The sequence below is a fragment of the Equus quagga genome, chromosome 17, assembly GCF_021613505.1.
Source record: "Equus quagga isolate Etosha38 chromosome 17, UCLA_HA_Equagga_1.0, whole genome shotgun sequence".
Taxonomy (NCBI): domain Eukaryota; kingdom Metazoa; phylum Chordata; class Mammalia; order Perissodactyla; family Equidae; genus Equus; species Equus quagga.
The window spans coordinates 29,350,697-29,375,864 of NC_060283.1; the positions used below are offsets into that span (position 1 = coordinate 29,350,697).

At 49.2% G+C, this 25,168-nt stretch overlaps 1 long non-coding RNA gene across 2 annotated transcripts in view; it reads right to left on the minus strand.

Moving 5' to 3' along the window:
- Window positions 1-3,284: 3,284 nt before the first annotated feature.
- LOC124229305 (uncharacterized) overlaps window positions 3,285-25,168 on the minus strand; it is a 108,649-nt gene continuing 86,765 nt past the window's right edge. The window contains exons 1-4 of one of the 2 annotated variants that reach the window (XR_006885850.1): window positions 11,005-11,224; window positions 7,398-9,177; window positions 6,783-6,884; window positions 3,285-6,068 (exon numbers count right to left, since the gene is read on the minus strand). This is a non-coding gene — a long non-coding RNA (uncharacterized LOC124229305). Of the gene's footprint in view, window positions 6,069-6,782; window positions 6,885-7,397; window positions 9,178-11,004; window positions 11,225-25,168 lie in introns of those variants that run through there. The other variant, XR_006885851.1, reaches the window with a different exon arrangement.

Genomic DNA, 25,168 nt, shown 5'->3' on the forward strand with positions numbered 1-25,168 from the left:
CCCTGACTTTTATTCCAGTCAGTTTCTTTTAAGAAGGGAGGTCTACTTTGGAAGCTTTTGTTGGAGTTGGGGAGGTGGAGAGGAGGTTGCTAAGGTAGAGAATGGAGAAAGTTGATGCTCATAGCTCACTGAAAACTTAGGCTCCTAGAATAAGGTGACTTTAAATGCAGAGACTCAGACCTTGATTACTTACTAGAAAACTTTAGATTTGCACAGCACTGTGTCTTCCTTCCGTATAGTACCATTGTGAGAGAGCTGTATGTCCTGCCTAGAAATGAACACCGTTCTCTGTTTATTGCCCCTGAGGGCTTATTCGGTGACTATACTCCTTGCAAGACACTTTTTGGTTTGCTGGCCCAACTTGAAAGTTCTATAACTTGCAGAGTTCCTTCTCTGGATATTGCATCTAGATCCTCAAAGGTAACCCCCAGGTAGCCATTATTTTACTCTGTGACTGCTAACCCCCGTGCTCATGACTGATTGGACCCAGTGCTAGACGCCTGATGCAAGTAGGGCCAATCAGAGTCTTTGTCCTGGAAATCTCAGATTGGAGTGTGGCTAAACCTGTGAGACACAAAGGTGGAAGCTGTGGGGCAGCCATATACCTTCATGTGTGTGGAGAAACAGGAGAAGGAAGAATAAGGCAGAAGCTCAGAGAAAAGCAGAAAAGCTTGAGTTCTGACATTTTGCAGCTTCCTTGTTCTAGTCCATTTCTTGACTCCTGACTGCATTCGTGCCCATGACTTCTGTGATGCACCTGATGCCCTTTAATAAGCCCCTTTATTCTCCTTGTGTTAGCTCAAGCTGGTTTCTATTGCAACTCGAAAGACTTGAACATAGGAGGGCATCACTCCATTTTACACAAGAGTAAAGAGCGGCTCAAACGGAGGGGGGATGCGCCTGCTACTGGGCTCGAATTCAGGACTCCTGACTCTAAATCTCAGTTCTGCTCATTCTAAGTTCCATCCTGTGTTCTTTTCACTACCTGGCCTCACCTACAACTCCTCCCCCATATCATTCAATTATACAGAGAGAATGCACTGTTTCTCCTTCACTCTTATCCACACTTGACATCCCTGGTGATTTGCCCACAGTTGCATGGCAATCCAAATGAGTGGCAGGTCTTCTGAGCCCTGTCTTCCCAGGCCTTCTCCAGAAAGCCCCTTTTTTGCCTGAACATGCCTCACAGTCAATTTCGAAGGCAAAACCTTTCAGCTGACAAATAGTAACAGCTGCTTCTCTTCAAAACACCCAAAGGGCAACACTTCTGGTTTCCAACATAGAGGCATAAGGCTCCAGCCAAGTGTGGATGGGGCTTAGTGTCAACTCCTGCAAAAAAGGGAATAGGTACTGAAATTGGACATGAGGCCGGGCCAAAGCACAGTTTATCGCTGGATACTGTTTTTCAGCCGTGGTAGACCGCTGCTTTAGAAGGCTCCTGTGGGTGAGAAAGAGGCTTGTGCTGAACTTAATTGGGAGAGGATGTGGTGAGGAAGGGGGAGGGAGAGAGAAAAGAAGAGACATCTTGAGAGAGCGTAGGAGAAGTGGAAGAAGGACAAAAGGCACAGACATGACTCCACCATGATGTGGAGGGAAAAAAAGTCTTCTAACCATCGATCAGGAATTTAATAGACACCTACTGTATGCACTGCAAAAGCCAAAGATGAACTGGACCTGCCCTCTCTCCTCAAAAAGATCACGGCCTAGATCAGGGCTGGCAGATCAATTGCCTTTATTAGTTCCAGAAATACATAGTAAGCACCTCTGTGCACCAGGTACTACTCTAAGTACTAGAACGACCACAGCAAAAAAAGACAGAGTAGTATTTTATTATCATCGAGGAGGTGGGTGGAGGGTGCTGGGTAACTTCAGTAAGGTCAACAGGAAGATCTGTCTGAAGAGGGGACATTTAAGCCAAACTTGCAAAAATATGAGAGAAAAGCTTTCAAAAAAGGGCACAGCAAAAGTAAAGGCTTGAGAAGGGAATATTCTTGGTGTTCGGGGAACAGCATGGCTGCAGCAGAGTGAATGAGGACGTGTGTGGTAAGAAACGAGATTGTTGAGGAGGGGAAGGTCCCGCTCTTGTGTGGTCTTGCAGGCTGTGCAAAGAAGTTTAGGTTTGATGCTGATTGCACTGGAATGCTTTTGGTGGATTTCTCTTCATCTTTCAACTCTGACTAATTAGTAGTGACTGCTTAGGCCACTGTGATGAGAAAGATTCTGAGGCCTTACAGCTCAGTGGGTGAGAGATCAGTGAGCGTTAATCATATATATCATGTCTCCAGAATGGGGCAATGGTGACACTAATGATCAATACTTGCCATCTCGGCTCAGGACAGAATATTAAGTTGCATTAGTCAGGACAGTCTGGGTTATGCTGCAGTAACAACATCACCAAATCTCAATGGCTTAACACAATCACTCACTGGCTTCTCACCGTACTAAGTCTGCTGTGGGTCCAGACATTTCTTCAAGTCTTTCAGGCAGGAGCTCATTGATTCTGGGCATTTTGATTTTATGGCACCTCCCATTTTCACACAATCAGGGAAAGAGAACAGAAGAGGACCTCATACCAGTGGTTAAATGTCTTGACTCAGAAATAATGCGTTGCATTTCTACTCACAACCCATTGGCTAGAACTAGTCATTTGACCCTATCTGACTGCAAGAGGGCTGGGGGAGCCTAATTCTCCCGTGTGCCTCAAGGTAGAGGAGAAGCTAATGGAAGTGAGCAGTGAAAATCCAGCGCACATAAAACAACTTTGAAGAAAGTCCAGTAGCTCTCCAAAGCAGTTTGTCGAGAAGTGAATGAGGAGGAGTAAATGATAAAGGGGTTCGAAGAGTAGTGAGAAGGACTGGTGTAGTTCAGAAAGGCTCTGTTGGAGGGATGCCTGAGAGTGATCTTGATGGGTAGAGTTTAGCAGATGGTCTTCCACCAGCTCAATCCTTCCAACCCCAAACCCATTAAACCCTTCCCTTCCCCTGGTCCGTCCCCATCCACCATTCTGCAACGGGCTGTTTGCACTTACCTGGCTCTTCAGACTTCAAGAGCACTTACCTGGCTCCTCGTTTCGGAGGCAATATCATATGATACTGAAGAATATTATTTCTTTGCAGTGTAACCTTGGGCAATTTACTCAACCTCTTGAAGCCTAAGTTCCTCATTTAATGTTTAACATAATTATTGTGAAAATTGAAGTCTAATGCAACAGTGTATCTATTTAGCTTGACATAGGGTTTGGAAGACAGCAAGGTCCAAAAAATTGTAGTTACTATTACCTTTTTTAAGAGAAAGGCTTTATTGTTTTCTTAACAAAAAGCACAGAAAAAAGTAGTTCCAGGGTTGGTTCAGTAGCTCAATGACAGTGTCACACAAAATCTGTTCATCCTTCTGTACCACTCTTAGCACACCAGCTTCCATTCTCATGCTCTTTGCCTCATCTCACAAAATAGCTGCTGCAGATCCAGGCACTAAATCCTCACATGACAATGTCCAAAGCTGAAGAAAGGAAGTAGGCAGGAAGAAAAGGATCTTTCATCGTATGGTTTTCTCCTTTAATCAAAAAGAAAAATTATTTTCGGAAGTTCACTATCCCCCAGCCAACCTCCTCATGCCTTAAGTTCTAGGTATTCGTACCCAGATGTAGCTATTATTACTGTTGACACACACTTCCTTTAAATTCTACCCTCTCTGACGTATATGCCCTGGCCCATCTTTTATCCTACCTTTAGGATAGATTTCTGTTTTTTGATTTTGTGGTCTATTTTTAGCTAGTAACAAATTAACTCAACAATATACAATGGCTCAAACACATAGAAATTTATTTTGGGGGCCATCTAATACTCATAAGTGTTTCTGGGTAGATAGGATGGTGGGAAGGGATGAAGGATTTGGGCTGATGGAAGCCCTGCAATTCTCAACACATGACTTCCCAATTCACTGGGTTATTTCCACTTAGTTGCTATAAGGAAAAAAAGCATGGAGGAGCACTGTTTGTGAGGTTTCATGAGTGAGGCCGGGTATGGGACCATCCCTTCCACTCACACTCCATCGGCTAGAAGCCAGTCATATAGCCACACCTAACTACAGGGAAGCTGGGAAATGTAGTCCAGCTGTGAGTCCAGGGGAAGTAGAATGTGGAGTTTAACAGGCTGTTGTCTTCGCCACACTTCTCTCTCCATTCCCGGCCCCTCCTCCGAGTCCTTTCCCCCATTCCTTCTCCTGGTATAGATGTTCTGGTCTGTATCTGCTTGTTCACTTTTCCCTAGGCTTACTTCAACTACGATGCCACACACAGTGACGAAAAAGGAGACACTGGCTGACCTGCACTCACTGAGCATGCCACACCTTCCAAAGTCCCTGTTCACTTTCCTTCTTCCTCCTGCACCTGAACACCGAGTAAGCCCAGCTGCACAGTCGGGAGAAGGTTTGGGCGAAAAGAAAGAGAATGTGGTGCCAGCATGGGTTTGATTCCAAGACCAGTGATCCATGTAGTCCTACACTATAAACCTGTGCCTTTCTCTGCCAACTCACTGGGACCTTGTGAGACTGGTTTTAACACAATTTATAAAATGCTTTGAGATCATTTCCCAAAATACCAATTTCAAGGGATATTAATATAAGGGTGCTCCTCAGTAAAAGGCTTTCAGAGACAAATGTGTTTGGGAAACACTAGATTAAATATAGGTTAACAAGTTTCCTTACTCCGGAGGCTGTCCTTGTTTTTTCACCCATCAACCATGTGTTGAGTGTTTGCTAGTAACAGGCCCGGTGCTGGGCCTGCAGGTCAGTGTGGCCCAGTCACGCAGTGCCTGTCCTCCGACAGCACATGACCCAGCACTAAGAAACGTTTCCACGAGGGCCCATGGTGTGCAGCTTTTCCCCAAATTATCTGACCACAGACACCTCCCCTTTTTTAGAAATTTCTCAAAAAGTTAGTGCAAAACATAATTTTAAAATCCCCGAACTAGAGTATGCAAGATATTAATATTGACCAAATAAATAAAGTCTTATTTTCAACACATTGTTACAAATCCCAACAGAGTACAATTTCTCTCCAGGTGTATCTATGTATAGAAAAAGGACTGAAAGAATATGGGGTGGGATTATTGATGATTTTTTTCCCCAGATAAGTGAATGAAGGTTTAATGAAAGGATATGTATGGTACCAAAGGAAGATGGAAATCTTTAAAAAAATTTTTTTTTGATTATGGAAAATTTCACTCATAAATATATGCATGTGTGTATATATATGTACATATATATACAGGTAGAGAAAAAAGGGTAATAAATTCCCGTGTACCCCTTACCAGCTTCAACAATTACCAGCTCTCATGGACCATTTTATCTATCTGCACCTCCTACTTCCTTCCTCACCACTGGATTATTTTGAAACAAATCCCAGACATCATGTCTTTTTATCTGTAAATAGTTCAATATGTACCTCTAAAAGATAAGGACTCTTTAAAATAACATAACCACAATAATATTATTACAGTATTGGTGACTTAAAATTTTCACCATTGTAAAATACATATATCACTTTTGAATCAAACAACAATCTTATTATAAAAACGTATCAAGATGCAGTAGACATAACCGGCGTATTCAGGTACACACGCACAGACACACACGAGTGGCTCTGACATCATCCCTCAGAAGATGCCCTGGTCCTGAGGGCAGTCCCACCACACGCTGGGTGGACCCGTTCTGCCTGCAGGAGTTGGGAAGCGGGTCCCGCCCATCCTCATCCTGGGCCCGGCCCCGTGTGAAATGCAGCGGAGGGGATCTGGCCCGGTCTTACACGTGCTGCGAGTAGCCCAGTCAGGTGGCCGCTGAAACGTGATGGGAGTGAGGGGGCAGCAGGAGGCAGAACCACCAGGTGACGTCCCTCAGACAAGGTCCTGTCAGCCCCTCTTATGCCAGCCAGCTGATGCCCCAGTGGCAACCATCAGAACTTTCAAAGTCCGGTCGGTCACTGTAGGCTCTGGGTCAATGAGTTTAGAAGGTCACTCGTCACCAGCAAGTCTGGTCCACGGATGGTGGATGTGGGTAAAGCCATGAGAACTCTGAGCATTAGGAAAACCCAGAAAGAGAGAAGACATATGTGGCTTTTGCAGCCACTGTCCCCCTTCCCAGTCCTGATGGGGCTGTGCCACGGAGGGTTGGCACTCTTCAAGTCATGGCTTGTGCAAGGATGGAAAACTTTCTTTATCCTGACCTAGCCTTGAGGGGCAGGGGGACCCCCAGGTCAGGGGGTCATGTATATCCAACAGTGGCACCCACATTGCCTCATCTCATGGAGAAACAGCCCCATGCCCAGTGACCAGTCCTGCCCCACACAACGTTCTATGCATAACGCACCAGTGCTGGGCGTGGCTGGATGCTGTCCACAGGCTGCAGAGGAATGAGGAGAATCCTATCATTTTCTCAGGTATTTTTCATCTTTCCCACCCCGCATTCCTTCTACCTTCTTTTAAGGTCTGTTCTCTTCCTGTCCTGTCTCCCTCTCTCTTTCGCCTGCCCTCCTCACATCCTCGTTGCTTAGCCTCCCCCATGGCCCTTCATTCCTATCTCTTGACGGGCTTTCCCTCCCAGCAGCCACATATACGCTCTTTCTTAGAGCTTCACTCTCTCTCCGACCTTGGATCTGCCCAGCGGCCACCTCCTCATTCTGGGTTTGTCCCTTTCTCTTTCCCCTCCCACAGAATGCTGGCCCCTGGCGGCCTGATTCAGGCCGTTCATAGGCTTCCATTCTCATCACACGCAATCTGGAAACTCACCTCAGAGCAGAAGGATGGCTCTGCGGTGCCGCCCGCAGGACATCCCCGCTTCACACCTCTCTCTTCCCTCAGGAAAGCGTGACGGGTTTCTCTGGTCACTCGCTGGCAAGAGAGAAAGCATAACGGAGTTACCCCACAGGGTGGGTATGGACGGCCCAGGAAGTGCTTCGCTGTTGCGGTGGTTATGGGGAGTCCCATCCCCACGGGGAGAGAAATGCAGGATGACGACAATACTGTTTCTGTTACACCCCAGGCACTGGCAGAAGGCTTCCTCGGGGCATCTCACTGAATTCTGTGTTGTAGGAGTGGCGACTGCCACTTACAGCTAAGAATCTCAGGATCAGAGAGGAGAAGTGGCTTTGCCCCGCAGTCACACAGTCGGGAAACAGTGGAGCCAGCGAGGGAAGCTGGTCTCATGCCAAAGCCCGTGCTCATTCCACTGTAATGAGGGCCTCTGCGGACTGAGGAAGCCGGCTAATTGCACTGTCTTTTTTTGTCTTAACCATCTGAGAAAATCTATCACCCAACACTTCAGCATTTGTTTCTCTCCTTCCTGCCCTTTACTCATTTGCATCTCGTTTCCTCTAGAAAAGCTTATGGTGTATACGTGCTCACCGCCGCCCCAGTCCTGCCCGCGTCTCGTCTTGGTGGTGTCATCAGCACTCTGGGCAAGTTTGGGAAAACTTCCCCAACATGTTGGATCTTCAGGATTCAGGCTGTCTGGAGTGAGGGCGGAAATCCCCCTTCCCCGTGCGATGCTCACAGGAACCTGCGCGCAGGGCCTCGCGTCTGCTTCAAGCTGAAGGAGCCCCGGGACTGGTGAGGAGGGGAGTCCGCTGCGGCCTTCTCCCAGCCTGGCCACTGTCGGCAGGCGGAGTGTGGCCGAGCCACTCCGACTCCCCGGCTGGCCTGTGGGCCCCCTCCCCGCCGTGGGCTATGCCCTCAGCACCTCGCACAGCTTTTATTGACAAGGTAGAGCCTTGGCAGCGTTGAGAACACTACTGGTTAAAAAAAAAATTCACCCAGATCCTGCTTGTTAGTAAAAGTTGTTTCTGTTTTTGCATCTTTCCCTTCAGTTTTGAGCACACATGGGCAAATGTGCCTTGTCACACTGTTGCCGTCGTGGAGCACACATCGTGTTCTCTTCTGTCTTGTCCGTTTAGCTTTGTCATCTACGGGGCTTCGTGTCCAGCGTAACGTCCAGAGTTCCCATCGTAGAGCAGGCCTGGGCTTCTACAGAACGTATTGGACCAGAAGGTACTGAAATAGCTCCCTTCTCGTGTCCCTTCCATTTGCTCCTCTGGCCACAATTCCATAAAACATTCTAAGGGAAATTTTTATGCATGTAACTTTTTGTTTCTCTTGGATTGTTTCCTCAGAAAATGTATCAGGAATGGAGATGGTCATGAACGGTTCGACTGTAACATGGAGTCAGTACGAAGAGTGGAGTCGCAGGGAGCGGGTCAGAACCCAGGGTCGGCACCTGCTAGCTGTGTGACCTCGGGCAAACGGCTTGACTCTTTAAGTGTCAGTGTCCTCAGATGTAAAACAAGGCTAATGTCATCCTCAATCCACAGGGTTGTAGTGAGGCGTGCATACAAGGATTGAACAAAACAAAACCGCATAAATGCCATAGATCTTAGCCCTGAGGGGCAGCCCACTGACACTAACACCACTTCTCTGTCCCTTTAGACTAAGCGGACTCAACACCGTGTGGCTGAAACCCAGAATGTTTTCTAGGGGCAAATGCAGCGTGGTTTGCAGCAATCCAACAGGCAAACTATTTTAGAACTTTTTACTCCATGGACACCCGCACCCGCACTTCCTGCTCCCGTCACAAACCTGCCGTCCATCCGGAACAGAGACTGTAGGCCAGTCTCAGGCTTACCTGACCTCTTGAAAGCCTCTTTAAAGCCTTTGTGGGGCTCTGGCCCTCTTAATTTTGGAAACTACACTGCAAATCACATCAGGCACATTCACTCCCGCCATCCTGCAGGAAATATAATCATATAGGAGCAGCAGAATATATAAGAACAGTAAACTCGTAGATGAAATGTGAGGTTTTTGTATTAAATTAAATGCCTACTGATTTTGATTTTGTGGTCTGGGTTAAGGTTTAGGGGTCCAACAGATCATGTTTTTACCTTCCTTCTTGAGTTCACAAAGAACTCACATAAGAAATATATTCAGAAGACAGATAGGTGGGGATCAAGATACCAACTTTATTGCTAGGAAAAGGCTGAAGAAAAGAACATCTTAAATATGTAGCCACAGGGAGCTTTCTAATACTGCCCCTGAAATGAAGCACCGCCCCCCACAAAAGCCCCTTCTGTTTTACCCCACTTGCCACAGAGTGGAGACACCTAGAGTGGACCCTCGCTGCAGGCCGGCATACCTGAAAGAGAGGAGAGGGAGAGACCAATGGAGAACATTTAGTTTCTTTCCAAACTCACTGTTAGAAAAGAGGGAGCAGAGGGCAGTTGGAGAGGCCAGGAGGATTCGTAGCTGCAGTTCCGCCACGTGGACCTCTCAGGCCAGGGAAGGACAGGTTTCTCTCTGGACCTGATGTTTGATCTCATGCTGACAAGCTGGATGGGAGGACAGTCAGTCTCACCCTTTGGACGTTGTGTTCTCTCACAGCCACGGCTAGACCCACTCTCTCCTTCCTCCTCTCTGTCCTTCCCCAGAACGCCCAGCCAGTCCCTGTCCCTGGGACCAGTGTTGACCTACAACTGGCGCTCCCAGGACAAGGATACAGAGCGCTGACATTTATGGCTCTTGAATCATGTTCTGGCACTGCTTCTCTGTCAATTTATAATTCCATCCGCCATATAAGAAGATTATGTCGGTACCAAAAAAAAAACCAACACACAACAAACAAACAAAACAAAGGTCCCAACTCAAATTGGCCCGAGCAATAAGGAAATTTCTTATTTCCCATCGCAAGAAGGGAAAATCCTAATGTGGTGTTATCAATGACTCAGGGATATTGAACCCAGGTTCTTCCTATCTGTCAACTGCTCCCTGGCTTCATCCTAAGACTGGTCCCTCTTGTGGGCCTGAGATAGATGCTGCAATTCCTACATCCCATCCAGCATCCACTTCATCCAGAAAAAGAAAAGGGACCATGCTGTTGCTGTTTTCCCTTTTTAAAATGAAGAAACCTTTCCTAAAATCCCCTCCCTCTGCATTGGCCGCTACTAAACCAATCTCTAAGCAAGAGGATGGAAACACTATTAATGTCTTAGACCAATACACGGAGTTGTGACTAGATAGGTGGATACCCTCACAAAACTGGGGCTCTGACTAAAGGAAATGGGGAGAACGGATGCAGGGTAGGCAGCCGGCCACGTGTGTTGTGCATCACTATGCGTTCGTTTCAGTGGTTATGATTTTAAAGAAGCAGTTTCCTTCTATTTCTGTGTTCTCATCTCTGAACCTCAATTTCCTCATCTGACTTCTGCACCTTGCAAGGCAGCTGTGATGATCAAGTGAGATAAGAATATAAATTACAAAGTGCTGTGTAAACCTTACATCTGACGAGCATGATGCTCAGAACATGAGCTTTTCCTCCCACCACTGAGATGTAACTCCTTCCAGACTTGAGCAACTGTTGGCAAAGTTGGGGTAGTCCCGGTAAGACCGGAAAGTGGAAACATCACATCACTAGGATAAGACCTCCAAATATAATGAAAAAATGTAAACAAAAATTAAAGCAGGAGCTGGCCCCATGGCCGAGTGGTTAAGTTCGCGTGCTCCACTTCAGCGGCCCAGGATTTCGCCGGTTCGGATCCTAGGCGTGGACATGGCACCGCTTGTCAGGCCACGTTGAGGTGGTGTCCCACATGCCACAACTAGAAGGACCTGCAACTAAGATATGCAACTATGTGCTGGGGGGATTAGGGGAGATAACGCAAAAAAAAAAAAAAAAAAAAAAGATTGGCAACAGTTGTTAGCTCAGGTACCAATCTTTAAAAAAAATTAAAGCAGATTAAACCAGCAAACATACGAAACGATGCTCGATCTCACTCGTCATTAGAGAAATGCAAATCAAGAACACAGTGAAATGTCACCTCTCCCCCACTCGGATGACTACTCTCACCAGTGTTGACAAGGACGTGGAGACACCGCTACCTTGTGCACTGTTAGTGGAAAGGTCAAATGATGCAGCCATTATAGAAAACAGCATAGTGGTTCCTCAAACAATTCAAAATAGAATTACCATCTGGTCCAGCAATGCCACTGCTGGATGTGCGCCAGAGTTGGAAGCAGCCTCTTGAGCAGGTGTTTGCACATCCGTGTTCCAAGCAGCACTATTCACAATGGCTAAAAGGTGGAAGCCGCCCAAGTGTCCACTGAGGGATGAATGGATAAGCAAAATGTGGCGTAGACATACAATGGAACATTATTGAGCCTTAAAAGGAAAGGAAAGCCAGGCTGGCCCAGTGGTGTAGTGGTTAAGTCTGCACGCTCCGCTTCAGTGGCCTAGGGTTCACCGGTTCAGATCCTGGGTGCAAACCTAGACACCACTCATCACGCCATGCTGTGGTGGTGTCCCACAAACAGAATGGGGGAAGATTGGCACAGATGTTAGCTGAGTGACAATCTTCCTCACCTAGGCAAAAAGAAAAAAACAAAAGAAAGGAAAGCTGACACTTGGTACAACATGAATGAACCTTGAGGACATTATGGTGAGTGAAACAAGCCAGTCATAAAAGGACAAACACTGCATGATTCCACTTATGTGCAGTATCTAGAGTAATCAAATTCACAGAAACAGAAAGCAGAATGGTGGTTGCCAGGGGCTAGGGAAGGGGAAAATGGGGAATTATTTAGTGGGTAAAGAGTTTAAGTTTTGCAAGATGGAAAAGTTCTGGAGATTGGTTTCACAACAACTTGAATCTAATTAATGCCACTGAACTGGACACTTAGAAATGGTTAAAATGGTAAAATTGATGTTACACATTTTTTTACCACAATAAAATTTTTTTAAAATTAAAGTTCAATAATATGCAGTGCTGCATAGTATGTAGAGAAATAGACACTTACCCCCCGCCCCAAACAGTTGATGAGACTTTAAATAGACCTATCTTTTGTGGATGATGGTTTGACCATATCCATCAAGATTAAAGGCAGAAGAGGGATGAGAGTCAGAGGAGCATTATCAGAAAGGAGGTCTGTGGAGCCTACAGAAGGGACATCATCTAATAGGACCAGGCAGGACCCCAAGAACAGGAGCAGAGTCAGTGTCCAGAGACTGCCCAGCTTCTGCCCAGCAGGTACCATTTGCAGCCAACATTAGGAAACAGAGCAAACCATCCCTTACCAGTTGAGCGAACTTTCCAGTGCGGCGGGCCTCTATCAGCGGTTCTTCTCCTGGCCACCAGGTCGAGGCCTCTTACCTGTCACTTGCTGATCATGTTGGTAAAACTGCCATCTACCTATGCCCTGAAATTTTGCTAAACCCTCTCTTTACCACCTATATCAGGCAGGGTTGGCTAATTATCAAACAACCTCAAATCTTAATGGCTTAACACAGTAGAACTTGCTTACTCTCTTATACGAGGGTCAGTGCAGATGTTGCTGGTTGAGTAGCTCTCCTGGCAGTTCTCCTCCAGGCAGTTACTCAGCGATCCAGGTTTCTCCCATCTGGTAGCTTTGCCATGTCCTAAAACCCCCTCCGAGTCTTCCACTGGAGCCTCTGCATTCGGCCAGGCAGCAAGCCAAGAGAGAGCAGGGGAAATTGTGTGGACATCTAAGGGGCTAGGCTTGGAAGTGGCATATACCATTGCCACCCACATTCTACTGGCCAGAGCTGGTCACAGGGCAGCACTCAGATGCAAGAGGTCCAAGAAACGTAGTCTTCCCGTGTGATCGTAAAGGAGATGAGATAGCTGGTGAATACATACCAATGTGTCTGTCATCACCCATATGGACAAACCTCCTTAGAACAATCTAGAACACTTAAGCCCACGGAGGGAGCACTTAGATACCCAGAGGAACAGTGGTGACAAGTGAAACACCCCCACCCTGCCCACCCCCCGCCTTGGCTGGGCTCACAGAGACACATCTGAAGATATTCCTACCCCATCCCCAACTGCCACTTCTGTTTTATTTTATAATCATAGAAAAAATGAAGACGTCATTTCTACTTGGACAAAACCTACTTTCTTCCTCCTCCACCTGCCAGAATTTAATTAGTGAGACCACATTTCCCAACCATTAAAGAGAACCTCTCAAACCACTGCAGTGGCTACAGGAACTGAGAAACAGACCCCTTGCACCTGCTCAGCCCTCTCCAGGGAGGAACGCCCCCCAGCTCTGCCTATCCAACTTCTGCCAGGCCACGGGACACATCTCAAGACCTAGGAACCCTCTCCTTGCTTCTCAACCAACAGAGATCGTGTCCCTTTCTGCCTTATGGAACAATGGTTATTTTTGTTTTCATCATTTGCGATTTGGTTATCATTTGCACTGAGTTCCGCATCTTAATGTAACAAGTATCTACTAAGCATATCTGGTTCCAGACCGAGGGATTCAAAGGTGATCAAAGGGAAACACCCTCCATGGAATATGCAATCCAGGTGGGAACACATGAGCACGCCGTAAAGCTGAACGTTCTAGGCTGTCAGGCAGATGCAAAGCATGGTAGAGATTCGGGAAGGGAGAGAGGCCTTTGGAATGAGAGGATGAGTTGGTGCTTTGGAATCCGGACTTTGAAGAGTGAAAAAGACCTTGACAAGCAGAGTCTGGGGAGAGCGCTCCAGGTGAAGACAAGAATGAGCAAAGGCACCGAGGTGGGAATGTGTGGGGAAATTTCAGAACAGGCAAGTTATTCTGTTGGCTGGCGACAAAGTGGGAAAGGTGGGTGTATCAGTTAGGGTTCTTTGAGCTGCAGGTTATGAAAGCATGTCTCAAACAGGCTTAGGCAATAAGGAAATGTATTCACACTCTGGAGATCCCGAGGCAAGGCCACTCGAAGAGCAGTTTGACCAGGGCTCCATGTCTGTTTCTCTGTTCTTCTGGTTCTCCTCCGCTCTGTGTTGACACTGCCCTCCTGGTGGCCATCCTTGTGGCTACCAGTTGGCTGCCAGCTGCATCCAGGGCATAGGTTGTTCATGTTGAAAGGGAGAGAGAAAAAACAGTTCTCTTTCCCAGAAGCCCTGAGCAAACCTCTGCTCAGATCCTGTTGAGGCAAAGTGGCTTGGGGCTGCCCATTCCTGCACCAGCCAATGACAAGGGGATTACCACGAATGGTATCAAGTAATCGCCTGAGCAAAATGCAAGGTAGAGTCCATGACAATGACTCCTGCTGGGCTTGGGCTGGATTGTGGAAAGTCATGAATCTCAGCCTGAAGAATCTGTATGTGGGGGCCAGTCCTGTGGAGTAGTGGTTAAGTTCGCTATGCTCTGCTTTGGCAGTCCATGTTTGCGGGTTTGGATCCTGGGTGTGGACCTACACCACTAGTCAGCCATGCTGTCGCCGTGACCCACATATAAAGTGGAGGAAGATTAGCACAGATGTTAGCTCAGGACTAATCTTCCTCAAGCAAAAAAAAGAAAAGGATTGGGGCCGGCCTGGTGGCACAGAAGTTAGGTTCGCACGCTCTGCTTCAGCAGCCTGCGGTTCGCTGCTTCAGATCCCGGGCATGGACCTATCCACTGCTCATCAAGCCACGCTGTGGCAGGCATCCCACATGTAAAATAGAGGAAGATGGGCACAGATGTTAGCTAAGGGCCAATCTTCTTCAGCAAAAAGAGGAGGATTGGCAGCAGACGTTAGTTCAGGGCTAATCTTCCTCAAAAAAAAAAAAGAGTAGGAGGAGTGGCAACAGATGTTAGCTCAGAGCTAATCTTCCTCAGCAAAAGAACAAAAAGAACCTGTGCATGAAATAAGGCATGGGGAGCCATTGATGGTTTTTCAGCAGGGGAGTAAACAGAACTGAGTTCGGGGATGTTCTGATCAGAAATAACCAAGCAGAGGAGAGTGAGTGTGGAAGAACCATGTGTCCACTGCCATCATGTCTTCTCCTCCCAACATTAAAAATGGCTCCCAGAGAGCCAAGAGCATACGATGGAGAAAGGAGAGTCTCTTCAATAAATGGTGTTGGGAAAACTGGACAGCCACATGCAAAAGAAGGAAAGTAGACCATTCCGTTACACCATGCACAAAAATCAACTCAAAATGGATTAAAGACTTGAATGTAAGACCCGAAACCATGAGACTTCTAGAAGAAAACATAAGCAGTATGCTCTATGACATTGGTCTGAGCAGCATATTTTCAAGTCCCATGTCTGACCGGGCAAGGGAAACAAAAGAAAAAATGAACAAATGGGACTACATCAAACTAAAATTTCTGCATGGCAAAGGAAACCATCAACAAAACGAAAAGACAGCCTAACAATTGGGAGAAGATATTTGCAAACCACATATCAGATAAGGGGTTAATATCCAAAATATACAAAGAACTCATACAGCTCAACAACAAGAGAACCAACAACCCAATTAAAAAGTGGGCAAAAGATCTGAACAGAGATTTCTCCAAAGAAGAAGTACAGATGGCCAACAGGCATATGAAAAGATGCTCAACATCATTAGCTATCAGGGAAATGCAAATGAAAACTACAATGAGGTATCACCTCACTCTGGTCAGAATGGCTATAATTAACAAGACAGGAAACAACAAATGTTGGAGAGGGTGTGGAGAGAAGGGAACCCTTGTTCACTGCTGGTGGCAGTGCAAACTGGTGCAGCCACTATGGAAAGCAGTAGGAGTAGCCTCAGAAAATTAAGGATAGATCTACCATATGATCCAGCTATCCCACTGGTGGGTATTCATCCAAAGAACTTGAAAACACAAAGGCATAAAGATGCTTGCACCCCTATGTTCATTGCGGCATTATACACAATAGCCAAGACATGGAAGCAACCTAGGTGCCCACGAAGGGACGAATGGATAAAGAAGATGTGGTATTTATACACGATGGACTAATACTCAGCCATAAGAAACGATGAAATCCGGCCATTTGTGACAACATGGATGGACCTTGAGGGTATTATGCTGAGTGAGATAAGTCAGAGGGAGAAAGTCAAATACCATATGATCTCACTCATAAGTAGAAGAAAAAAACGACAAAAAAAAAAAAAAAACCACATAGCATTGGAGATTGGACTGGTGGTTACCATTGGGGAAGGGGGAGGGGGGAGGGCAAAAGGGGTGATTAGGGTCACATGTGAGGGGATGCACTATAATTAGTGTTCGGGTGGTGAACATGATGTAATGTATACAGAATTTGAAATATGATGTACATCCGAAAAAAAGAAAAATTAAAAAAAAATGGCTCCCAGGAAAGGAGCTGATATACTCATTCACATCAGGCATAAATGACTGATAAGATATGATGCCAGTGGGAACGGAAAGGAGTGTTTTAATGAAAGAAACATTGCAGATAGGACTGACAAGATGATTGTAAACGGGGAAAGAAAAATTAAAAATGATGCTGAAGTTGTGAATGTGCATGACAAACATGTAGTGTCATGAAAAGAAACACAGTCATCTAGGAGAGTCAATGAGGTGATTTGGAATCCATAAATCAGATGCATGACTAATAGTACCCGTAATAATAAGATGATGCGAATAATGAAGAAATGGTAATAACTGATAATAAAAGTTAGCATGTATTGAGCAGTTAATCTACGTCAGGCACATAGTAGATACTTGGTAAATATTTGCTGCTCTGATGTGTGTGTGTTCATTCACTCCTTACAGCAGTCAGTAATTATCCCTACTTTGGGGAGGAGGAAACTGAGGCACAGAGTGATAAAAGTAACAATCGAAGGGCACGGAACTGGTGAGTAGGAGAGGTGGAATCAGGCTGTCCAACTCTCTCATTCGGACAAGGACTAGCCCGCATTCAGCACCCACTCGGTGGCAGCGGCGGCAGAGCTGGATACATTCTCTTTAATCCCGAGGGGTCAACAGATAAAGAGGCCGGTAGGACGCCTGTGCGATGGAAGAGGACGCTTGGGCCCAGAGGGGCAGGAGGCCCGCCCAGAGTCGCACGGCTGGCCAGCAGGTGGGACAGATGCTGTCAATCACGCCCTCTGGCCGCGCTATCACGACAAAGACACTGCCCCTGGGGCCGCAGGATCTGCGTCCCCTGTCTCGTGCCTGAAAATTTAAACTCCTGGTTGGGGAGCCAGGCTCGGTGGGTCCGGACCGGCGCGGACGTGCCTGGACCCAGCAGGACTGCGACGCTCTCTGTGCGCAGGAAAAAGCCGGAGCCACGGCGGGCTGCCCGGCTGACCACCGAGGCCTGAAAGTCGACCTGGGGGTGGGGGGTCGGCCGTCCTGAGTCGGGCGCCCCTCGCCTGCCGGGGCCCCCGGGCGCGCCGCTCGCCCTCTGAGCTCCCGTGTCCTCCGCCGGGACACGCGGCGACGGCGGCTGGGCCCCTCGGACGGAGGGAGACAAGCGGAGACACTGCTCCTCCTACGACATGGGAGCCACGCTGCTCTGATTGCTGATGTTACTGTCATTTCTGCAAGAGTGTGGGAGACGGACAGCCAGGCCTCCGGAGGGGTGGCCGCCGCTGCCTGCTCACGACGGGCCCGCCCTGGGGGGCCCCGCCGCCGCCTTGGCCCCCAGCGCGCCCAGGTCCACCCGCCCCAGCTGTGGGCGGGAGCCGGGGCCGCGGGAGGAGGGGTGCAGGGCGAGGAGCAGGGCGGGACAGGCCTGCGTCCGGGAGCCTCCCAGGCCCGGAGCGAGCGCGCTGGCCGCCCAGGCACGTGGTTTGCGCTTCCGAGTGTAACCGGCAGCAGCTGGCCGCTGGTTCGGCTCCTGGGGCCGTCACCCAGAAGCGCTGGAGCCGCGAGGCCGCGCTGGCCCTGAGCAGCTGCTTCTGCCTCCACTCGGGTGGGAGCGGGAGGGTGGGGGGAAGCCGGCCCAGCGGCCCGGGAGCCCTGGGACCCGCAGCACCGGGCACTGGCCGCCCCAGAGGGGTTTTCAGATCTCCCAGACTGAGACCCCCAGCTCGGCTGGCCCAGAGCCAGGCTTACTCACTGGGAACAAGCATCTTCCCCGCAGCAGCCAACGCTCCCAGAGGTTTCTGGAATCCTGTGAGTCTCCAAGTGCTTACTCATGGGACATTAGAGCTGCCAAAGCCCTGAGCCCAACCATCCCGTGTTTTGGGTCAAGAAACTGAGGCCCAGGGGGGAGGTGACTAGTCGAAGGCCCCAGGAGTCAGGGTGGGGCTGGGGCGGGGCTCTTGTTGCAAACAGCCGCCCTGGGGCCTTTCCTTTACTCAACACCCCCGGCCGGCCGGCCCAGCACCCTTCCTAAAGGGGCTGGAGGCGGGATCCAGCTGGGACCCGCGGCCCCGCTCCAAGCGCCCTAGCCGAAAACACATGACGGGCAGAAAGGATGGCAAAGGAAAATGCACTTTGACGTGGAAACGTGCTCACCGTACAGTGAACTGAAGAAACAGATTCCCCAGGCAGAGCTTACCCAGGGGCCCATTTGGGTAAGGAGCACACGCACGCGCACCTGCCCCGCAGAAAAAAGACTGGAAGGAAAAGGAAAGTGAACTTGCTTCTGGGAGGCAGCATTGTGGGTGGTTTTCATTTGTTTCTTTTTTGGTCTTATCCATATTTTCTAAATTTTCTACTTTGGGAGTGTTTATTTTTGTAACAACAATGTTAAAAGGATGCAGAATAAACAGAGAAATGCCAGGGTCCCTGTCACCTCCCTCAGTCAGGCTTGGCTTGCAAGCTCCCAGTGCAGACTGCACCCATGGCACAGGTGGGGGCGTTTTCCTTTCCCAGGAAGCCTAGGCGAGAGCTCAGACCTGAGGGAGGCATAGGGCTGCGGTTCTCCTGCAGTCTGGGAATAGCAGCCCTGGCTCCTGGCGCTCCCACCCGGATGGCCCATGCACCCCAGGGAGGAAGGGCCAGGCGGCAGACCCCAGACTCACACCTGGCTCCGCTGAGCATGTGTCTGGCAGGCCAGGCGAGCCAGCCTGAGGTCTGATGTGTGGAGAGTGGAGCGGAGTGAGATAAAGGCCAGATGGCCGTCTTGGGTGCTTTCCCAGACCCAGGCCACACCCTCCAGGAAACCTCAAGGCCCGGTTTTATCTTTCAGGCACGCACATTTCACTCACATTTTGCTGTCACTTGCCCACTCTGATGCCAACATCCTTGAGACCAAGCCACCTTTCCGGCTTACTCCATGAGGGCTGCCTGCCGTGTAGACCTCCCAACTGAGTACAACCCGGGGAATGGTGAGTCCCATCACTAGACCTGTGGAGCTCAGAGACGGTTGGTTTAGACAGAACCACAGGCCATGCCAGGTATCAAGTCAGGACTGTGGCGCCCACCCAGTGCCCTGGCTGGACCTGCTGCTTCTGAAACGTCGACTGATGCATGCTTCCCCAAAGGGCACCTCCGTTAGGACAGCTTCTCCTGTTGCATAAGGGTGGGTCTTATGACATCTTCACATGGTGATCACAAATGCAAAGGGACCCTGAGCCACCAGGCCCAAGGGCATCCTGGAGCAGAACGGCAGAGCAGAGAGCCTGAATCCCGCTCCGCTCTCCACCAGCCTGCCTCCCGATCAGTCACACGGCCTTCCGGAGCTTCAGTTTCGTCAGGTGTGAAACGAGTCTCAGAGGTGCTGGCAGGATTAATCGGCCCTAAATCTTGACATGTGGGGTCAGTAAATTGCTGCCCTCCGGCATCCGGTGCGCTGCCTGTTTTTGCATGGCCCTTCAGCGAGAACGGTTCTTACATTTTTAAATGGCCGGAAAAAATAAAAAGAAGAGTAATATTTCACAAAACATGAAAAATATGTGAAATTCAAATGTCAGTGTCCATCAGTAAAGCTTTATTGGAACGCAACCAGGCCCTTTCATTTCCGTGTTTCCTGTGGCTGCTTTTGTGCTGTGATCGCAGGACTGAGTAGTTGCAGACACCGTACGGCCGACCGAGACTGAAGTGTTGGCTATCCGGCCCCAGCCAAAAAAGTGTGTGCTGAGCCTGATCTGAAGGGTCTGGTACGTGGCAGAATGTTAACAAGCATTACTATCCCTTCTCATCGTATTTTCCATCCTCTCCACCAGGAACCTTTTTGTTCTGTCCAAAAGACGGGAGTATTGCCACGTCTGGGGGATGGTGCCGGAGGGGGACCTCCTCACTGTGGATCCTCAGGCTTGAAGTTGGAAGATCAAGTTGCAGAGATTGTATCTTCATTCTGCCACCAACTGGTTATGTGACCTGGGGAAAGTCACTTGATCTCTCTGAGCCTCGGTTTCCCTCCCCTATAAAATGGGATAATGATCCGGTCAATGCTTACCGTGTGTCAGGCATTGTTCCAATCATGTCAGCCACTTATTTAATCATAACGGTTCTATGAAGGAGGTATTCGTATCCCCTCATTTATGGGCCAAGAAAGCTGAGGCGATGGAGGGTGGGGGCAAGAGAGTTGCCCAGGCTTTCGTAGTTGGCCAGTGGGGTACAAACAGTCTGCACAGATTCAAGCAGCCTCCTCACTTGGGTGCTTAAACAGCTGTGTCGTGGGGCCCTGTGCGCTTCACAGACAGACCGAGAGACTTGACTGAGGTCAGGAAGCCGATGCGGTGGTGACCTCATTCGTGGCTACGTGGTCTCTTCTTATCTTGAAAGAAGAGGAAGGGGCACCTCTCAGTAATGGTGGCATTTCAGAGAGCGCAGCAGCCCCTGGATGGGGAGGAGACGTTGGTGGGTGACGGCAAGCCCGACCTCCATGGTCTGTATTTCCCAGCCCTCTTGGAGCAGGAGAGAAGCAACCCTCCCTGTTGAGAAGCCAAAGCGGCCGTTATTGAGACCAGCTCTCGACTGGTAGACAGGAGTCGCCTTCCTCCCAAGGTGGTCGGGAGCTGGCGGCACCTTTCCCACCTTGGTCTCAGGTCTCCGCCCAGCCGCTGCTCCTGCTGCGTCTTGACAAGATTGCTGAGGACCAGCTGTCTTGCTGGCACTGTGCTGCCCCTCCTGGTCCTCCCAGGCTGGATGAGGGAGCCCTTCTCTGCCCAATCCTTCCTCCTGCCCAGCCTCAGCACTTGCTCCCTGCGCACTCCCACAGGAGCCTTTGGACAGGGTGGGTGTTGAGGGTTGACACAGGCTGTGTCTTGCCTTTGTGTCTGATTGATCCATGTGAGGATGTCTTGCCCATGCTACGTGCGGGCTGCTGTGCGGCTGTGCGAGCAGGAGCTGGCACTAAAGATGCAGCATGGATGGTGTGGGGTTAACAGCACGGCAGTTGAAGCGCCTCCACCAGTTCCTGGCTGTGGGACCTGGAGCAAGTCGCTCAACCTTTCTGTGCCTCTGTTTTCTAATGAGCAAAATGGAGAGAGCACAGCCTCCCCGGGTGGTGATGAGGATTCAGGAGGTAGGACTGCGAAGAGGCTATAGTATTGCCTGGCGTATGTCAAGTGCTGTAAGTATTTTTCTTCTTCTCGGCAGCTACTTCAGCTTAAGGTACCTCAAGAATGGGACAAAAGCTTCTTCCACATACTTCTATAATGCTCTATCCCATAGTGCATCCTTGACTCATCCCATATGTACTGAGGGCCTACTAAGTGCCAGGCACTGTTTGAGAGCTGACGAATGCGAGGATTTCACACTCGAGGGGAGGGAGGAGAAAGACATAGAAACAGATCGGAACTCTGGAGCCAGGAGTGGAATGCTTTGAGACCTGTGGGCGGTGGGGCAGGATCCTCCAACTCTGGTGAGCGTGTGGTGGCGGAGGGAGCAGGGAGCATCTGCCAAAGGAGATGACCCGAGGCCTGAGTGGGGCATAGGTCTGCCTCCACGGGAGCAGGGAGAGCAGTGCGGAAACAGGAATCCTGCGGAAAGGCACAGGAACCCAGTATACTCCATGTACACGGCCCCCTTGTGAGCCTCCGCGAAGACCCAGCTGGGTGCCCAGGCACTGGTCCATGCGGGAGGCATGAAAGTTCCTTTTAGCATCTATGTTAGGGCCATGGCTGCCAGGACTGGGCAGGAAGAGGGAAACTCTGTGAGCGCCTCAGCTGGGAGGGCCTGAAGAAGTGAGAGTGCCGGGCCAGGCCACCACCCCACCTTCCCAGGGGAGGTTCAGAGTGACTCCACCCCGAACCCAGCCGCCAAGGAGCGAGGGCGGTACAGCCAACCTTCCCAAGCCCTGCGAGGAGGGCAAGGAGCCAGCTGAGCCTGCTTGGGAGAAGAAGAACTGGGCTAGGGAGGTGCCATCCTTGCAGGCCAAGAACAGGAACCCCGTCTCGAAGCCTCTAGTTCTGGGGAAAGCCACACTGTTTCCCTTTGCAAGAACTGGAGGAGGGGAGGGCAGCGGGGAATCATCAGACCTCTTGTGGGTGGCAGATGTGACTGCTCTGGTGTCTGCAACCCCAGCACGCCCTCCTTCTCCAGTGCTCCCTCCACCTCCGTCCTGCCAGACACAGGCACATCTCTGGTATCCGCACGGGGGGCAGGACAGAGTCCGGAGAGGAGAGAGCTGGTCTGGGAAGCAGAAGCCCCGGATCCTAGTCCAGTCTCTGCCCTTAACCAGCAGTGTGGCCTTGGGCAAGTTTCAACCCCCTCTGGCCTTCTGTTTCCCTTACAGTTTGCTGGGAGGAGTTAACATGTCGTGAAAAAATGTCTAAATGCTTTACTGGGGACTGGGTGTGTTTTCCGACCCCTTCACTCGGTGTGCAGTCTCTGGGCATGGGAACTCGCCGGGTTCACCATTGCAGTCTGACATGGGCACACCTAGCACCTCTGGAGGCCGTTCTCTGGAACAGCGGGAGTGGGGAAGTGATTTCAGGCTCCAGTGGGTCCCTCTTACCTGCTCCTGCCATGTGATTACCCACAACCACAGGGGAGGCGAGACCTACGGAAGGAACCAGTGGGGCAAGAGCAAGGTACCGAGAATGAGGCGCTCACTTCCCCCACCCACCCTGCGCCCTGGGATGGTTGCCATAGGTGCCTCCCCAGGAGCCGCTTGACCTTCCTGGTCAACAGAGTCCACTTTCGTCTGAGTGGGCAAAGTTCAGAGTCAGAAGCTACATTTCTCACCACACTTGCCTCTAGTGTAGCCATGGGACACAGTTGTGGCCAAAAAGATGAGAAGGCGATAGACTGAGATTCTGGAAAAGCTCTAACAGGTTTATCTGGCGTTTTGTCATCTGGTCTTCGTATTCTTACTGCCTGGAATGTAGCATTGATGCATGGAACTTTAAGAGGCATTTTGTAACCGTGAGGACAGATCCACATGCTAAGAGTGACTGTGCAAAGGCCCTGATGGCATCTTTGAGCTGCCGTACAAATCTGGACTACCTGTTTCTGGAAATATAAAATTCCTAATTGTTAAAGCTGCTTTTTTTTCCCTGGGGGGAGATTAACGTGGGGGGGGGGGCGGGTTGAGTCTGCTATTTGTAGACAAGCACAATTATAACCAATAAACCCTTTCCTCTAAGGACCGGGTCAGTGCCACCTTGGGCATTCCCTAAGACCCCACAAAGGACTTGTCACACTGCCCTGGAAAGCCAGTTACTCATACACAATCCCCAGCAGACCGCAGGCTCAGGGAAGGCAAGGTTGGCGCATTCCGTGTGGACTGGAGTGCATCCCCAGAGCATGACAGTTCCTGGAAAACATGAGCTTCTCTGCATGCTTTTCTTGAATCAATGAATGAAAGAACCCTTTGAGTTCTGATTCCAGGAGATGTAGCTAACTTGCCTTAGGCCTAAGACTCATCCTCTCTGGCTAATTTTGAAACCTCTGTTGACAGCTCTTTGAAGAAGTCAGCTTTTAAAATGTTTTGCCTAAAATACCCAAAGCTTTGTAAATAACTCTCCCAGCCTCTCACAGAACCGCTGCCTTTTCCTAACCACCCACAGCCCATCATGGCTGCCCTCAACTTGCCACTACATGACCCAGAAGGCAACTCACGCAAACCCTCTGGCAGATCCTGATGCCAGGTGATTATAGTAGCTGAGAAAGGGCACGTCCCACAACATACAGAGAGCTTGATGGAATATATACAAATGCATATATGGAAACATTCACAGACATCTTTCTCAGGTTGTTTTCCTACCATAAACATCTCAGATATTTTTAGATTTGTGTAAAATTACTTTTTCCATGACTTCCAGAAGGTTCTAACAGTCTCCTCCTCCTCTTTCCTTTATTGTGACTTTCTCTTCAAAACCTATTTTCACTATGTCCCTGAAACATTCACGCTTTTTCTGCATCCAAGTTATTCAATTTGGATATCCAACCCCACAACTTCTTTGTTTGCCTATGAAAAGCATAGAAAGTCCATGTATTACTCATGAGAATGCAAAGTCCATATGTTTCCAATGAACTTGGAGTTCATTTATTGAGGATGTCTGTTGAGAGTCACTTGAAGAAAATCACAGAAGATGCAGCAGGCTGCTTGCTAAAACCCTCTCAGTCCCTTCTTCCTGGGTTCACACCCTCCCATGAAGTTCGAGGCCACACAACCTGAGGCCCGCCACTCTCCTTCCTCATCCACCGGCTGAATGGGGAGGACTTCAAGGACTTGGAGGAGGATAGAGCCACAAGATGGAAGGAGCTTGGGCCTCTTGAGTGGCTGCATGAAGCGGAGACCTGCAGATCTGCACTAGTCTGCTACAGGAGCAAGAAATAAATTTTATGGTACCAAACCAGTGCTTTGGAAATTTATCTGTTATAGCAGCTAGCATTATTTACAGATTCCTCCTTACTTACCAGTAGCACTTTTTTAGTGTTTCTATTCTAAAATATCACAGTTTGCTTTGTATTAAAGCTACTTGCACCATAACTGTGCTGAATGCGAGGGTTTAGATCAATGGTTCTCAACCTTGGCTGCTCAATAGAAGTAACTGGAGAGATTTTAAAATTTCCTGTGCTTGGGCCTCATGCCTAGAGATTGTGATTCAGTTGGTCTGTGGTGGGACCCAGCCTTTGCATTCTGTGAGTTTCCCAGGTGGTTCTAAAGGGGAGCTGGAGTTGAGAGCCACAGTTCTTCTCAAACTTGAGCATGAATCAGAGCACGTGAAAGACGTGTTGAAACATGGATTTCTGGTCTCCGCTCCCAGAGCGTCTGATTCAGTGGGTCTGGGGTGCAGCCTGAGAATCTCCATTTCTAATACATTCCCAAATGAGGCTGTTGCTGCTGGTTTGGGGACCACACTTTGAGAAGCCCTGATCCAGACTTTTAAATGCCCTGCAATAACAGCAATCACTGGTGTCACACCTATAAAACAACACTAGTCTCTCAATAATTGAGTGTGTAATTGAATTGAAAATGAAGACGCATAGGCCTTTATACTCGGTAAGGTGACTCTTCTTACTTTGTTTTCAACAGGTTCAGGT